The 17,383-nt window shown below is 42.4% G+C and overlaps 12 non-coding genes across 12 annotated transcripts; 10 read left to right on the top strand and 2 right to left on the bottom strand.

Annotated features, from left to right (window-relative positions):
• Positions 1 to 7,686: 7,686 nt before the first annotated feature.
• Positions 7,687 to 7,758, bottom strand: trnaw-cca (transfer RNA tryptophan (anticodon CCA)). The gene has a single exon. It is a non-coding gene; the product is annotated as a tRNA-Trp (tRNA).
• Positions 7,759 to 8,939: 1,181 nt separating this feature from the next.
• On the top strand, positions 8,940 to 9,026 carry trnay-gua (transfer RNA tyrosine (anticodon GUA)). The gene is given in 2 exon segments: positions 8,940 to 8,976; positions 8,991 to 9,026. It is a non-coding gene; the product is annotated as a tRNA-Tyr (tRNA).
• A 517-nt stretch (positions 9,027 to 9,543) lies between these two features.
• On the bottom strand, positions 9,544 to 9,615 carry trnaw-cca (transfer RNA tryptophan (anticodon CCA)). Its single transcript has one exon. It is a non-coding gene; the product is annotated as a tRNA-Trp (tRNA).
• A 2,760-nt stretch (positions 9,616 to 12,375) lies between these two features.
• trnat-cgu (transfer RNA threonine (anticodon CGU)) lies at positions 12,376 to 12,449 on the top strand. The gene has a single exon. It is a non-coding gene; the product is annotated as a tRNA-Thr (tRNA).
• A 300-nt stretch (positions 12,450 to 12,749) lies between these two features.
• trnat-agu (transfer RNA threonine (anticodon AGU)) lies at positions 12,750 to 12,823 on the top strand. Its single transcript has one exon. It is a non-coding gene; the product is annotated as a tRNA-Thr (tRNA).
• A 715-nt stretch (positions 12,824 to 13,538) lies between these two features.
• On the top strand, positions 13,539 to 13,612 carry trnat-cgu (transfer RNA threonine (anticodon CGU)). The gene has a single exon. It is a non-coding gene; the product is annotated as a tRNA-Thr (tRNA).
• Positions 13,613 to 14,207: 595 nt separating this feature from the next.
• Positions 14,208 to 14,281, top strand: trnat-agu (transfer RNA threonine (anticodon AGU)). Its single transcript has one exon. It is a non-coding gene; the product is annotated as a tRNA-Thr (tRNA).
• Positions 14,282 to 14,996: 715 nt separating this feature from the next.
• Positions 14,997 to 15,070, top strand: trnat-cgu (transfer RNA threonine (anticodon CGU)). The gene has a single exon. It is a non-coding gene; the product is annotated as a tRNA-Thr (tRNA).
• A 595-nt stretch (positions 15,071 to 15,665) lies between these two features.
• On the top strand, positions 15,666 to 15,739 carry trnat-agu (transfer RNA threonine (anticodon AGU)). Its single transcript has one exon. It is a non-coding gene; the product is annotated as a tRNA-Thr (tRNA).
• Positions 15,740 to 16,338: 599 nt separating this feature from the next.
• trnar-ucu (transfer RNA arginine (anticodon UCU)) lies at positions 16,339 to 16,428 on the top strand. Its single transcript is given in 2 exon segments — positions 16,339 to 16,375; positions 16,393 to 16,428. It is a non-coding gene; the product is annotated as a tRNA-Arg (tRNA).
• Positions 16,429 to 16,583: 155 nt separating this feature from the next.
• On the top strand, positions 16,584 to 16,657 carry trnat-cgu (transfer RNA threonine (anticodon CGU)). Its single transcript has one exon. It is a non-coding gene; the product is annotated as a tRNA-Thr (tRNA).
• A 326-nt stretch (positions 16,658 to 16,983) lies between these two features.
• On the top strand, positions 16,984 to 17,057 carry trnat-agu (transfer RNA threonine (anticodon AGU)). Its single transcript has one exon. It is a non-coding gene; the product is annotated as a tRNA-Thr (tRNA).
• The last annotated feature ends 326 nt before the right edge of the window (positions 17,058 to 17,383 follow it).

Genomic DNA, 17,383 nt, shown 5'->3' on the forward strand with positions numbered 1-17,383 from the left:
AAAAACTGGGCACGTTCTTTGGCCATGCTGAACAGCCAATAACAGCGTTGCTAATCCCCAGCTAACAAAAAAAGGTCCCCAGGACGTCCCCTAAATGGCCTCTGCGAACGTCCTCCGGACGTCATTGTGTAGGGTCCCCGTTACGTCTAGTGGACGTTCGCGAAGACGTCCTCCGGACGTTCACGGGGACGTTCACAGGACGTGCAGCGGCCATTCAGGAAGTTTAGGGGACTTTCAATTTAAATTCTCTGGATGTCATTTTATTTTACATTTAGGCTAATCAAAGACCAGAAACACATTGTATAGAGCAAAATACGTTTATTTTAATTGAACATTTGTAAAGTTGCAGTGCTCTTTCCGTGTGTGGGTGTGGTTGCCAGCTGTGGGGTTAGTCCGACGGCAATTCTTCCCGTTATCTTCTATCCTAAAACAACAAAATTAAAACATGCAGTAGTATTATGATTTTTTATTTCTATAACTATAGTTTGTCCATTAAAAAATTATTTGCAAAGACTGTTGAGAATTTGGATTTAGACCAGGCGGCAGTAATTTAGTGAATGAGGCTATCCGTCCCAAATGTTTTTTTCTTTTGCCGCATTGGCGTCTCTGTGTGTATTTTTACCACATGAAAATTAAATACCTAAGTTCAGTTTCTGTAAATATCATGTACATTTAATCATTTCACCTTTAAGTTACATGCTAACGTTAGCTTCAAAAAGTGTTCACATGCTAACTGTCAGCAGCCGTACACGACGGACAACTTCAGCAAACGTTTTAAAATGTTAACTTTTCAGCATTACACAGTGGTTATAGTAGCTAATGTTTATAAATATAAAAGTATAAATACCTTTTCGACCGACAAAAGCGAAAACAAAAGGCTGTGTCTGAAGAAATGACCGGGAGGACCGTTAACTGTCACTACTCACTAAGCAGCTGAGCGTTGCTATGGATACATGCGCGTAACCCTAAAGTGATGTCACTCAATCACGCGCTCATTTGATCTACACTTGCTTGTAGCCTATCTCACAATATGGCTATATTGTATTACACATTTAAATGCAAAAAGAAGAATTTTCCTAAATATCTTTTCTTATTGGTTTACCAACAGTTTAATATGTAAATAGAATACATGTATTTTTCTTACCTGTGTTATTTTCCACTTTCTTTTCCATTCTTCGTTTTCTTGGCTGCATTCATCACTCTATAGCATACTTTTAGAGCAACCTTATATTCTTCCTGCATGGGGAATGCATAGAGCTTAATTGTAGCTTGTGTTCAATTATATTATTGAAGGGTATCATGTTTTTGATGTTCAAATGACATAACTGCTAAAAACAGACTCATGATTTGATGACATCTTTAATTGCAGAAGTCACTCCTATTTTCTTTTTCCAGAAATGAGTTATAACATTTTAACATTAACTTATTATACAATTAATTCAAATCTATTACATTTACAATTAAGTCATTTAGCAGACGCTTTTTTATGATATGGAATTGATATGACGGTCTGTCAGTTTTTTTTTTTTGCTAATTATATAATAAATAGAAAACAGATAGAATAGAAAAAGAATAGAGCAAGCTTAGATGCCTTTTTGTTTAATATATAATAAATAGAAAAAATATATATAATGCAAAAATAGATGTCCTACGAACGTCCGCCCAACGAACGTCAAAACTATAACCAAATGCGGACGTCCTCAGAAAGTCCGCCAGCGAACGTCAAAACTATAACCAAATGCGGACGTCCTCAGAAAGTCCGCCAGCGAACGTCAAAACTATAACCAAATGCGGACGTCCTCAGAAAGTCCGCCAGCGAACGTCAAAACTATAACCAAATGCGGACGTCCTCAGAAAGTCCGCCAGCGAACGTCAAAACGAGGACCAAATGCGGACGTCTTCAGAAAGTCCGCCAGCGAACGTTACAAATCGGACCAAATCCGAACGTTATAAAGCGGACGTACTGCGAACCTAAACGGACGTTCGCAACGTCCGGGGGACGTCCCCTGTTTGCTGGGATTGTTTCTACTATCGATACATGTCCCCTTTTAAACCAACGCATGAATGAGCAATTATCTCAGAAAACTCAATCCAGTGATACAAATCATAAACAACAGGTGTGTTCCAAGAACCCAATTAGTCGGATCTTGATTAGCATGATGATCTCATCTTGGATGTCTCATTTGATCTCGGATTACAGGTATTTACTGACCGGATTCAAAAACTGTATTTTTCTGTTTACAGAAACTTCATTTCTCACAGACTGAACTAAAACAGAATCACAACAAAACAACAGAGAGCGGTGAAACTAATCTTCTTCTTCTGAGGTTTAATGGTGTTTGTCAAACAGAGGTTTGTGTGTTAGTGTCACCCGCTGGACTGGAGTGAGAAGCGCTGAAAGGAGGGAAAATATTACGGGGAAATGACTTTGTGTGTCTACAAGATGCGCTATTTTTTTTTTTATTTATTTAAAAAAGCCGAGCTGAACAAATAAATGAAAATGACTTCAAATTAAGAATCGCATCATGGTATTTGATCAGCATCAACAGACTTTGTGAGTGAATATTAAAGGAGAAAAAGGAGAAAAACATGCTTTCCTACAATATAGAAAAAAGTATTTAACCCACAATGCCCCAACCTCAATCTACAGTTTAACTGAGTCCCTACAGGATGGACAAGTACAAAAACATTTGTTTCTAACTTTATATTGAACAGAAATCTTGATTTCCCTTTTCCCATCCTCTCTGCTATTCCTTTATTAAACTTCATTTGGACCTTTTCAGCATCTTTAATTGGCAAAAACCATGTCAACATATTCGGTTGTTACTCCTCATCTTCCCTTTTTAACAGCGGACAGTTCAGTTAATAAATACAAGATACAATACCTGCTTTACTAGAAACTCAATCTCTAGAAGTGCATTCATTAAAAAGTATAATAATGTCATATTAGTGTTATGATTTTAGTGAAGTTAAAAGTTTTGAAACCAAAATACCAGCAATATCCAGTTAGACCTGTAGTAAACTCAGAAGAGAAGATCAGGAGACTGAGCGAATCTTCATCAGGAGACTCTTGATTGAGATGTTACTGTGTGTCACTGCAGTCATCCAGACTGACTAAACACTCAATCACTGGAGTTTTAGACAGATTTCAGGATCGTCATTAGAAGATAAGATATTCAAAGGATGTAAGCAGTTACAGGAATTTGTCCAGATTTTCAGCGACTCTAATCCAATCAGCAGAACTATAGACTCATTATCACAGAGATCAGGGAAAGTCTCACCTTTAGCCTCTGCATTCATATTTAACTCAGATATTGATCAGAAACAAAGACACCAATTAAAGAAATGAGGCAGAAACATCAACAGCCAATAAAGACAAAAGATGACACTTACCATCATTTCACATTCATATTCACACACTCCTGATCCAGACAATGGAAACAGTGACAGGAAAACCAAATAAAGACAAACAAGGACAAGGAGTACATTGTAAAAAAAAAAAACACACACACACACACAAGGCCAGTCCATAGGTGTGACAATCATTACTGCAAAAGACACAATTATATTGGTTGAAATAAAATTATTGCTTAGGAAATTAAGCAGAAATGTTCAGTTGTAAATGAATCTCTTTTGCTTTAGGTGTGTGTGAATACAAATGTAAAATGACACTGTCATATTTTGTCTGTGATAGGCTACTCTTGATGCTTCTGTCTTTTTAATTGTCATTGTTAATGCTAATGAACACTTGAGTTGTGTGTGAATGTGTCTTTCCCTGATCTCTGTGATCATGAGTGCTATAGTTAGAGTTTAGTATAGAACTGATCACATCCCTTGAATACTGTGTTTAAGCTTGTGATCTGAGAGCTTTGTCTTCATCTGTAACAACGGCCTCCTGAAATCTGAGTAAAACTCCAGTGATTGAGTTTTTTAGTCAGTCTGGATGACCGCAGCGACACACAGCACCAGCTCAAACAAGAGTCTGCTGATCTTAGTTTTCCTTTAGGTGTATTAAAGGTATTTTGCTTTCAAAACATTTAACTTCACTAAAATCATAACACTAATACAATATTGCATATTTTTTTCCTGAAGATGTACTTCTAGTTAAAGTTTCTAATAAACTGTTTATTGTGTCTTGTATTTATTACCTAAACTTTTCACTTTTAATAAAAGAAGATATGGAGGGAACTGAATATGTTGGTATATTTTTGCCAAGGTATATCAACATAAAACAAAGTGTTATAAATGTACATTAAAAAAGAAGAATATTATAAATACATTCACAATGTTAATAACTTTAGAAAAGCATCATCATGAGTACGAAATTTTATTCTATATACAACAGTTCTATGATATATTTGTGATTTTAGAGAGCAGTGCACCAATGGGACTTTTATTTTGCTCTGGTGATGTGACATCATAAAGCTGCGCGCGCTCCTCATCTGTTGTGATTCACCTGAAGAAAGGTTTGTGCTTTTAAAGTTTTTAAACTAATGGATATTGTTGCATCAATTAAAGCGTTTTTACAAGCTATGTAAAATAAATCATCATTTTTAAATATAACGTTGTATTGCTTTAGAGTTACTGAAGACGTTAGCCTTTAATAACAGAGCGTCTCATTTCTCTCTCTCTATCAATCGTGTGATGAGAAGAAGGCTGCGTTCGAAACCGCATACTCAATGAGTAGGTACTTAATTTCAATAAGTACTTACTTAACGAGCGCTAAAAGAGTACGTACTCTACAGCCAAATCTCGTTGAGTATGGATGTGATCTGCACGTCTTCCGCCATGTTGACGTTATCATGTGACCAACGACGTTATAACAAGTGCAACAACTTAACATATAGCGACAGGTTTAATTCATCTTTCTATAAATATTTTGATATTGATGACATTTGTTCATTTTGTGGTCATGTTGAAGAAACAGCTGTTTTTTTATTGTGATTGTAGTATAACGGATACGTTTTGGGTTCATTTAGGTTTTTGTATTTTTTTAATTCTTAAAGAAATAATTTTTGTTAGGAAAACCCAAATTCTTTATTTTTGCAAAAGTTATTACTTTTGTTTTATGTTCAAAATTGTTTATCCACACGCAAAACTATAGCTTAAATTATTGTTAAATTTCTCTTTTCATCCCTGAGGCTTATCAATAACAAAAACAAATCCAATTTTTGATAAACGATGATGTGAATATTTTGATTATTCAGAGATATTTAATCATATTTCCCCGTGTATATAATTGCATACTATGATGTAAGCAAGCCTAATAGTTATGTTTTTAGTTTTTCTCATTATGATTGTTCATTGTTAAAGATAAATACCATCTTTCCCTGAGCCTGTAATTGTAAGTTAGGTAGTATTAGTAATAAAATGAAAATAAGCACAACAGGTGCTCAAACACCTCATAGCATCAGTAACACAACAACCCCACCTAGTACATCTTCCTCCATGTTTGCAATATCTGCACAAAGGAGACGTGGATCAGCTGCTTGAAGATCTTGTGTTTGGAGGTGTTTTTTGAGGATTTTACACTCAAAAAATGTAAGTATTACTGCTTAGAAATTAAGATTACCTCAGAATGCACTGATCAATAATAATGATAAATGCTGACCTATAATTAATTATATTTTTTAGTAAAACAAGCATGTTTTTTTTTTAAATCAAGTAATTAATTAATGCATATGTTAATGAAACTTATATTTTATTTACTGATAACAACATGGATATATGAGTAAAATAATAAAATAACCATGAACATAAATAAAGACACATGGAACAAAGCTTTATTCAGACATATTGGTATTTTAGTCTTTCTCTAGATGCTCTCGCCGGCTCTTTGGTCTCTGAGGATGAAGAGACCACAGCAACATCTGATCCAGATGAGACAAAGAGCAGGTGGAGTGATGGAGGGTCTCATCGATGGCACTTGACCATTTACAGGATGCTGCTGTGGATTTCTCTTTTCTCACTGCACACACCAGTCTGCAGCAGACATTTCAGATCATACAAAGATGCACAAATACAATACAAAAGTTGTAATTTTAACAGCACAATTTCATTAGATCTCTGTATTAGAAGTAACAAAATTACCAAACTTTATATTAAGTTACAGATTTAACTTTTTTTCCCCACAAATGCTGCTGTCACCTTTCCTTTCAGGTCCTGCTCCACCGCAAAATACCTGCAACAAAGGCACAGAAATCTAGAATCAGAAAAGTGCTTAAAGTTTTTTTTATTTTTAAAAAAACTGCAACTTTAGGTTTAAATAGATGTCTGTAGTGTACTCACTCAAAGCCTTTGATGGCAGCACTGCTTCATCAGTCACTCTTCACCAGACAAACATACTTGTCTCATCTGTCCCTGTAACATCCACACAAGATTCAGTTCCCTCTGATTCATGTGCTCAATACTACATTTATGAGGTAGCTGTTGTGTTAATTGGCTTTTTATCCAATACAAATGCTCCTGAATATATCAACAGTACTATTAAACAAATGAAATAGATAACTCATGTTTACTTGTTTACTAACTATATTTTTATTTACATTACATTAATCTAAAGCAGTGTTGACAACAGAGAATTCTACATAAACTCACACAACGTCCATCACTCATTTAGATGTCTGTTTCGTGTTGTGCTGTGCTCATTTAATTCTCTCAGAACATGTTCCTGTCAGTTGTTAAACATTTAGTAATCATCTTTAAGATGCTACGGTCGCTATACGTAATAAAACGTGTTTTACAGCGAAATCACAAATATACTTTAACGTTACACGTATTGACACCTTATGCAAATCAGCAGTTTACGATACAGTAGCTCAACAAATACGATTTTAAGACAGGGAACCGTGTTTTGGTTTGTAATACTCGCATTTGTAAACACTCTCGTTGCGGTTCCCAATCACGTTCGATGATGACGTTTTAGCCTCCTGTGGCCTCCTGGGATTGAAAAGTGTGCATCAGATGAACACTTCAGAATCTGGGCTGAAGCAGTAGGACATCCGGGGATTTCTCGGCTACTCTTTTATGAATACTGAGGTTTCGAACGTACTTCTTTCTTCACGTACTCTTTTTTCCTACTATATAGTAGGTAAGTAGGCATATTCGAACGCACTTTAAGTAGACGTTCGTCCGAATCTCGCGAGAATTAGTGCACTCGCCTACTGATTCTCGCCTACTCTTTTATGAATACTGAACATTCAAACATACTTTTTTGCTCGCCTACTGCTTTTTGCCTACTATATAGTATGGAAGTATGCGGTTTCGAACGCAGCCAATGACAGGAATGGTTATTACATGAGATCTCAGGCTTAATAAAAATTACAGGTCAAGATACAAATCTATCACAGTACACTGGTGATTTTCAATCCTGATCCTGGGGACCCCCTGCTCTGGGCTGTGTTTCCCAAAAGCGTTGCAATCCTTCATACAACGTAGACGCATTGAAACCAATAGAGTTGCAATCAACTTAGGCTTACGATGACTCTGGAAGACGCGGCCCTGCATTTTTGTCTGTCTCCTTTTTCTGACACACCCAGATGAGCTCATGGAGCTCTCTCCTAACTAGCTAATGATCTTAATCAGGTGTGTTTAATAAGGGAGACATACAGAGCGGTGGGATTGGAAACCACTGCAGCACACAACGACAGGACTTCTTTTCACATTAGAAGTCAACAAGAAATCACGTGACCCCGACGTGATTTGAACACGCAACCTTCTGATCTGGAGTCAGACGCGCTACCGTTGCGCCACGAGGTCCTGAACCCAGAGGTGATGTATTTTGCTTAACCCCCTTGACACAGAATGCAACTCAGTAAATATACGGTGCTCAAGGAACACTCTTGATGTTGGACTTTATACTCAGGAGATCAAAAACAGATCGTCTGACCTCAAGGTGATTTGGAGCCAGACACTCTACCGTTGCACTACAAGATAGCGGAAAAATTATTTAGTGTTTCATGCTAAAGCACTTTGATAAACTATGCAAATCCGCTAGTCTTTACACTCACAAAGTCAAGAACAGTTCGCTTGACCTCAACTTAATTGGAACACGCAACCTCCCGATCCGGGGTCAGGCGCACTCTGTCGCGGCCACGAGGTCGAGAAAACAAGTCGGCGTTCCTTGCTTAATTGCTTTGATTCAATTTGCAAATCAGTCACGGTAAAGGGCTGTAGACTTTATACTATGGATGTCAAGAAGAGATCAACTGATGTGATTGGAACATGCAACCGTCTGATCTGGATTCAGCCAAGCTACCGTTGTACCCCAGCAGTGTTGCCAGACGTACGATAATTATCGTATTTGTACCATAATTTTGACCTCTGTACGATGTACGATCAATAATACCACAATGTACGATAATTTCTGAATTTTGTGACACCATGGTCGTTGTAATTATAGAGCTTCTATTCTCAAAGATGTAGTTGTGTGGATCCTACGTCTACCTTCATGATTGTGAGGAGATGTGAACGTGGTGTTACGCATCCAATCTTACGTCTTCTCAACCAATCATCTTGGAGAATGGCTCTCTCTCACGAGCACAAGTTAACGTTCCTGTCGCACTTAGGTCAGTTGTTTCAAAACTGAGGTTGTTAGTTTAAAAATAAAGTATAGAAATTGAGTGCTGAAAAGGATAAATAGCTGTAACATCTAGATAAATAGCTGTATTTTGAACGTTTGACTCGGGTAAGATAATTAGTTTTTATCATTACAATAAGGTATAGAAAATGAGTGCTGAAAAGGACAATAGCTGTAACATCTAGATAAATAGCTGATCTTTATTTTGAACGTTTGACTTAAATATGATAATTTTCTCCCAAATACGATAATTTTGAGCTTCTGGTACGATACTTGGACATTTCCAATCTGGCAACACTGTACCCCAAGACACCACAAACCTATCTGGTGTTTCCTGCTTAAGCCACCTTTTGTCATCCTGCCTTCGATAGCTCAGCTGGTAGAGCGGAGGACTGTAGATGATACATTGGCTATCCTTAGGTCGCTGGTTCGATTCCGGCTCGAAGGAGCTGGCTTTTGAATTCGGCACGTAGATGTTTCCACGATTTCTTCAGAGATTGCAGGGCAAGATATGCAAAAGCAACACGTCAAGAGGCAGATCTGTCACAGTACACAATGACAGGAATGGTTATTACATGAGATCTCAGGCTTAATAAAAATAACAGGTCAAGATACAAATCTATCACAGTACACTGGTGATTTTCAATCCTGATCCTGGGGACCCCCTGCTCTGGGCTGTGTTTCCCAAAAGCGTTGCAATCCTTCATACAACGTAGACGCATTGAAACCAATAGAGTTGCAATCAACTTAGGCTTACGATGACTCTGGAAGACGCGGCCTTGCATTTTTGTCTGTCTCCTTTTTCTGACACACCCAGATGAGCTCATGGAGCTCTCTCCTAACTAGCTAATGATCTTAATCAGGTGTGTTTAATAAGGGAGACATACAGAGCGGTGGGATTGGAAACCACTGCAGCACACAACGACAGGACTTCTTTTCACATTAGAAGTCAACAAGAAATCACGTGACCCCGACGTGATTTGAACACGCAACCTTCTGATCTGGAGTCAGACGCGCTACCGTTGCGCCACGAGGTCCTGAACCCAGAGGTGATGTATTTTGCTTAACCCCCTTGACACAGAATGCAAATCAGTAAATATACGGTGCTCAAGGAACACTCTTGATGTTGGACTTTATACTCAGGAGATCAAAAACAGATCGTCTGACCTCAAGGTGATTTGGAGCCAGACACTCTACCGTTGCACTACAAGATAGCGGAAAAATTATTTAGTGTTTCATGCTAAAGCACTTTGATAAACTATGCAAATCCGCTAGTCTTTACACTCACAAAGTCAAGAACAGTTCGCTTGAACTCAACATAATTGGAACACGCAACCTCCCGATCCGGGGTCAGGCGCACTCTGTCGCGGCCACGAGGTCGAGAAAACAAGTCGGCGTTCCTTGCTTAATTGCTTTGATTCAATTTGCAAATCAGTCACGGTAAAGGGCTGTAGACTATACTATGGATGTCAAGAAGAGATCTGGATTCAGCCAAGTACTAGTGCCATGGACATTAAAACAGTTATTTAAAAGTATAGTTTTGTTTTCTGTTCTTTAGCACTTTCAAAACATGCACAGGAGTCATTAATATTTTAAAGTTTTATTCATTTGTATTGTTTTGTGCTTTCTGTTCTTTTCACTTGCAGTTGATGCACAAGACAGAGCCATGGACATTGGACGGTTTTGTTTATATGTATACTTCTGTTTTCTGTTCTTTTGCACTTGCAAAAAAGGCACAGGAGTCATGGACAATAGAAAGTATTATTAAGAGGTATTATTCTGTTTTCTGCACGTGCAACATAACTATAAGAATAAAAATGTAAAAAAAAAAAAAAAAAAGAATAATGAATAATTGGCTATGACTGATTGAAAAATAAAAGTTTGGTCATGATCAAATAACTCTTTTTGTTTGTCATTGTTACAGTATCATTAAACAGTTATACGCCCTTTTAAAAATGTTGATAAATTTGGGGATGATTTAATACATAAATGTAATATATATAAGTTTAGAACAAAACTACAGCCGAAATATATTTAAAGTGCAAAAACTTTGAATAAAATATCAATAATCAGTAATATAAATCTAATAAAATATTAATTTGTCATTTCAAAAGTGATTTCATTAATTTGGACATCATTTATGTGATAATTACTGATAAATAAAACATTCAGTAAACACTTCAATGTATGGCAACACTGTAATATGAACTGGAAAGCTTGTGATCATCCTTACTCCCATATAAATGTACAGGAAAATAGAGAAAACATTTTTTTTTTCAGATAATTTATTGTAAATATACACTCCAAAAACATTGCTTTAAAGGACACAGAGATAAAATTCCCTTTCACTTCTTTTCTCCTCGTTTTTTTCTTTTCTCTCTCTCTTTTCTTTCTTTTTCTCTTTGCCCCCTTCTCCCCCCTCCTTCCTTTTCTTCCCCCCCCCCTTAACAGACTATTGTTCCCCAGCTTTGGCGCAAACGGTTAGCGCGTTCGGCTGTTAACCGAAAGGTTGATGGTTCGAGCCCACCCAGGGACGTGTGAAACGCCGGAGTTTTGCACGCGCGTCAGGTGTCCACTAACGCCTATGCCATTCTTAGGGTTGCGAGGCACAGCTTTCTCAGGGCGTTTATCTTGTGCACCTTCAATAAGCTGGCTTGCTTTAAAAGAATTCAACGGCGGGTGTTTGGTGAACATTTTCACCAGCTCGAGTAGTTTGCTGTGGCTTGTGGATGCCTTCTTTACTGATGATCTGTCTCTGCGGCTCATCTAGTTGACATAGTATCCACTGACATTCGGCTGAAGGTGCTGATACACCATCTGCTCTGACCATCAGATCGGAATACAGAATGGATCTGGTGGCTACGGTGACCTCAGAATAAGAAGAAACAGACTAATATTAACGTAAATGCAAAAGTTCCACGTTGCCACAAAGTCAATACCCAAAACCCCACCGGGATGACTTGAAATACAGTCAGCATCGGCAATTTTTGCCAGTCTCTCTGGAGGCTTGTTGAGAAAGATAGTCTTGCTTCGTTTTGTTTCCTTTTATTGGCGTGGCTGGTTGTTGGTCCTCGTCAAAGAGGTGTCCACCGATCGTAGCGTGCCGGAGCCAGAAGACTTGTTGTTTTGTCAATATGTTCTCAAGACTTTGCGGCAGGTATCAATAAACTACAGCACAATCACAGCTCGCCGCTACCCATCGTAAACAGGTTTGGCCTGTCTGTTCCAGTGGGCTCTCAGTGGTGCTAAAGCATCAAATGAAGAGGATGGGATTCAAACCCACACAAACCAAGGTGTGCCGAGCACGACAGATTAGCCTTGCGTCTCCTTAACCACTCGACCACCTTTCATTTTGCGCTTTCCTTTTATTTAACACTCCCGATTTAGACCATCAGCTCACTTAACTGGACACGCGTGCAGAGCACAATGGATTAGCAGTCCATCGCCTTAACCACTCGGCCACCTCGTCATATTACGTGGAGTCTTTTATTTAGCACTCCAAATTCAGATCATCAGCTCATTAGTAGAGAACTCAAAGAACTGTTCTTAGTGTGTTAGATAAGGAGGACACACAAAAAGTTCAGCATGGGGTCCCCAGGACCTATATTAAGGTCCAGTGCTAAAGGAACTGAACGACAAAGATTTTGTTTGGCTTTCTGGTAACTCTCATACTGTCCAGAGTTGCCCTCAGGTGGTTGAAATTTGTAGACATTCTCTTTTAAGCGTACCAGCACCTGGCCAGCCTCTGGATGTTTTGACCCTTGGAGTCACCCTCCCAACAGCCTTTCACGCAGTTTGGAGCCGTGGCTTAGTTGGTTAAAGTGCCTGTCTCGTTAACAGGAGATCCTGGGTTTAAATCCCAGCGGTGCCTTGGGTGGCGTTCCAGTCCAGCAAGCGCAAGCTTTTCCGAAAGCGACCTGCAAACAGGGATAGCAAGTGGTTAATTTTGCAAACCACCCCGACTCAGTTGTCGGCAAACGCCTTAAAGCTGTCCAGCGCCCGGTCAGCCAACCCCTGGCCTATTCTCTGGAAGGCTGGATCGTCTGAGTCGCCCTCCCAATTCAGTGAGGTATGGCAATCACTGTCTTGCATCAAGTGGAGGCAGCAGGACGTTCGAAGTGTTTATTCATGCATCGTCTAAGACGCCATCCCCACAATTAGCATGCGGGTTGGCGCCGTGGCTTAGTTGGTTAAAGCTCCTGTCTAGTAAACAGGAGATCCTGGGTTCGAATCCCAACGGTGCCTTGCAAATAGCAGCTTGGACCTTTTTGCCCTCCCTTGGACCTGAGACCCTTACAGTGCCTCTGCCTTTCAAACGACACTGGACACTGCAATTGTGCAGAGACCCGAGGGTCTGTCCTTCCTGTAGAGAGAGAACGCGCTCTCTTACTGTTGGACGGCCACAGACCCAGAAGGTCAGCCTGGGTTTGAATCCGAGCAATGCCTCTGGTTGCGCGCCACAATACAGCCAACGTCGTGCTTTACGGCGAATGGACGGCGAATGGAGACACATAGAAGCTCGAGGACAGCGGGCGGTTTCCCTTGCAAAACAACCCTCTCACCTGCTTTTGAAGGATAGGATCCTAGGCTAACTGGTCCCACCAAGGAGGCGCCGTGGCTTAGCTGGTCAAAGCGCATCCCAGCGGTGCCTTTCCATCAGTGGCTGTCTCTGGCCTCGCTGTTGGATGGGAGATCCCGACGACACTCTGTTTTTGAACCATGCCTAAACTGTGCAAAGACCTGAGGACCTGTCTTTCTGCCTACACAGCGTGCCACTCAGCCAAGCTGGACAGGCACAAATCTGTAAGAAAAGGGCTCAGTGGCCCAGCCTGGCAGACCTACAGGGCTCTGTAGCAATGGATAGTGCATTGTACTTCTAGACTGCCAGATGAGGCCATTCAAAGGTTGTGGGATCCTTTGACCATTGGAGTCACCCTTCCGACAGCCTTGCATGCGGTTTGGCGCCGTGGCTTAATTGGTTAAAGTGCCTGTCTCGTAAACAGGAGATCCTGGGTTCAAATCCCAGCGGTGCCTTGAACGATTTTCCAGTCCAGCAAGCGCAAGCTTTTCCGAAAGCGACCTGCAAACAGGGATAGCGAGTGGTTAATTTTGCAAACCACCCCAACTCAGTTGTCGGCAAACGCCTTAAAGCTGTCCAGTGCCCGGTCAGCCAACCCCTGGCCTATTCTCTGGAAGGCTGGATCGTCTGAGTCGCCCTCCCGGAGGGCGAACGTGCTGCCCGGCTAGTCTAGTAAACAGGAGATCCTGCGTTCGAATCCCAGCGATGCCTTTGGTAGCGCGCCACAATACAGCCGAGCTTGTGTTTACCAAAAAACGGACGGCAAATGGGGACACAGAGGAGCTCGAGTCGTGCTTTTTACCATTTTGTGAAGCCCATCATGCGCAATGTAGCAATCGGACAGCAGAAACCATTTGGAGGCCTCCTGTTCTCAGCTAAATTGATTTAAAGAAAATGTCAATCATATTTAAAAGCTAGCAAAACATGCCCAAGAACCAATTCAGTGAGGTATGGCAATCACTGTCTTGCATCAAGTGGAGGCAGCAGGACGTACGAAGTGTTTATTCATGCATCGTCTAAGACGCCATCCCCACAATTAGCATGCGGGTTGGCGCCGTGGCTTAGTTGGTTAAAGCGCCTGTCTAGTAAACAGGAGATCCTGGGTTCGAATCCCAGCGGTGCCTTGCAAATGGCAGCTTGGACCTTTTTGCCCTCCCTTGGACCTGAGGCCCTTACAGTGCCTCTGCCTTTCAAACGACACTGGACACTGCAATTGTGCAGAGACCCGAGGGCCTGTCCTTCCTGCAGAGAGAGAACGTGCTCTCTTACCGTTGGACGGCCACAGACCCGGAAGGTCAGCCTGGGTTTGAATCCGAGCAATGCCTCTGGTTGCGCGCCACAATACAGCCAACGTCGTGCTTTACGGCGAATGGACGGCGAATGGAGACACATAGAAGCTCGAGGACAGCGGGCGGTTTCCCTTGCAAAACAACCCTCTCACCTGCTTTTGAAGGATAGGATCCTAGGCTAACTGGTCCCACCAAGGAGGCGCCGTGGCTTAGCTGGTCAAAGCGCATCCCAGCGGTGCCTTTCCATCAGTGGCTGTCTCTGGCCTCGCTGTTGGATGGGAGATCCCGACGAGACTCTGTTTTTGAGCCATGCCTAAATTGTGCAAAGACCTGAGGACCTGTCTTTCTGCCCACACAGCGTGCCACTCAGCCGAGCTGGACGGGCACAAATCTGTAAGAAAAGGGCTCAGTGGCCCAGCCTGGCATACATACAGGGCTCTGTAGCAATGGATAGCGCATTGTACTTCTAGACTGCCAGATGAGGCCATTCAAAGGTTGTGGCATCCTTTGACCCTTGGAGTCACCCTTCCGACAGCCTTGCATGCGGTTTGGCGCCGTGGCTTAATTGGTTAAAGTGCCTGTCTCGTAAACAGGAGATCCTGGGTTCAAATCCCAGCGGTGCCTTGAACGATTTTCCAGTCCAGCAAGCGCAAGCTTTTCCGAAAGCGACCTGCAAACAGGGATAGCGAGTGGTTAATTTTGCAAACCACCCCAACTCAGTTGTCGGCAAACGCCTTAAAGCTGTCCAGTGCCCGGTCAGCCAACCCCTGGCCTATTCTCTGGAAGGCTGGATCATCTGAGTCGCCCTCCCGGAGGGCGAACGTGCTGCCCGGCTAGTCTAGTAAACAGGAGATCCTGCGTTCGAATCCCAGCGATGCCTTTGGTAGCGCGCCACAATACAGCCGAGCTTGTGTTTACCAAAAAACGGACGGCAAATGGGGACACAGAGGAGCTCGAGTCGTGCTTTTTACCATTTTGTGAAGCCCATCATGCGCAATGTAGCAATCGGACAGCAGAAACCATTTGGAGGCCTCCTGTTCTCAGCTAAATTGATTTAAAGAAAATGTCAATCATATTTAAAAGCTAGCAAAACATGCCCAAGAACCAATTCAGTGAGGTATGGCAATCACTGTCTTGCATCAAGTGGAGGCAGCAGGACGTACGAAGTGTTTATTCATGCATCGTCTAAGACGCCATCCCCACAATTAGCATGCGGGTTGGCGCCGTGGCTTAGTTGGTTAAAGCGCCTGTCTAGTAAACAGGAGATCCTGGGTTCGAATCCCAGCGGTGCCTTGCAAATGGCAGCTTGGACCTTTTTGCCCTCCCTTGGACCTGAGGCCCTTACAGTGCCTCTGCCTTTCAAACGACACTGGACACTGCAATTGTGCAGAGACCCGAGGGCCTGTCCTTCCTGCAGAGAGAGAACGTGCTCTCTTACCGTTGGACGGCCACAGACCCGGAAGGTCAGCCTGGGTTTGAATCCGAGCAATGCCTCTGGTTGCGCGTCACAATACAGCCAACGTCGTGCTTTACGGCGAATGGACGGCGAATGGAGACACATAGAAGCTCGAGGACAGCGGGCGGTTTCCCTTGCAAAACTACCCTCTCACCTGCTTTTGAAGGATAGGATCCTAGGCTAACTGGTCCCACCAAGGAGGCGCCGTGGCTTAGCTGGTCAAAGCGCATCCCAGCGGTGCCTCTCCATCAGTGGCTCTCTCTGGCCTCGTTGTTGGATGGGAGATCCCGACGAGACTCTGTTTTTGAGCCATGCCTAAATTGTGCAAAGACCTGAGGACCTGTCTTTCTGCCCACACAGCGTGCCACTCAGCCGAGCTGGACGGGCACAAATCTGTAAGAAAAGGGCTCAGTGGCCCAGCCTGGCATACATACAGGGCTCTGTGGCGCAATGGATAGCGCATTGGACTTCTAGACTGCCAGATGAGGCCATTCAAAGGTTGTGGGTTCAAGTCCCACCAGAGTCGTGGCTTTTGGCTTTCTTGTAACTCTCATACTGTGCAGAGTTGCCCTCAGGGAGTAGAAATTTGTAGACATTCTCTTTTATGCGTACCAGCACCTGGCCAGCCTCTGGATGTTTTGACCCTTGGAGTAACCCTTCCGACAGCCTTGCATGCGGTTTGGCGCCGTGGCTTAGTTGGTTAAAGTGCCTGTCTCGTAAACAGGAGATTCCGGATTCAAATCCCAGCGGTGCCTTGGACACTGCCGAGCTTGTGTTTACCAAAAAAGGACGGCAAATGGGGACACAGAGGAGCTCGAGTTGTGATTTTTGCCATTTTGTTAAGCCCATCATGCGCAATGTTGCAATCGGACAGCAGAAACCATTTGGAGGCCTCCTGTTCTCAGCGTAAATTGATTTAAAGAAAATGTCAATCATATTTAAAAGCTAGCAAAACATGCCCAAGAACCAATTCAGTGAGGTATGGCAATCACTGTCTTGCATCAAGTGGAGGCAGCAGGACGTTCGAAGTGTTTATTCATGCATCGTCTAAGACGCCATCCCCACAATTAGCATGCGGGTTGGTGCCGTGGCTTAGTTGGTTAAAGCTCCTGTCTAGTAAACAGGAGATCCTGGGTTCGAATCCCAGCGGTGCCTTGCAAATGGCAGCTTGGACCTTTTTGCCCTCCCTTGGACCTGAGGCCCTTACAGTGCCTCTGCCTTTCAAACGACACTGGACACTGCAATTGTGCAGAGACCCGAGGGCCTGTCCTTCCTGCAGAGAGAGAACGCGCTCTCTTACCGTTGGATGGCCACAGACCCGGAAGGTCAGCCTGGGTTTGAATCTGAGCAAAGCCTCTGGTTGCGTGCCACAATACAGCCAACGTCGTGCTTTACGGCGAATGGACGGCGAATGGAGACACATAGAAGCTCGAGGACAGCGGGCGGTTTCCCTTGCAAAACTGCCCTCTCACCTGCTTTTG

Source organism: Garra rufa, chromosome 2 (genome assembly GCF_049309525.1).
Source record: "Garra rufa chromosome 2, GarRuf1.0, whole genome shotgun sequence".
In the NCBI taxonomy this organism is placed as follows: Eukaryota; Metazoa; Chordata; class Actinopteri; order Cypriniformes; family Cyprinidae; genus Garra; species Garra rufa.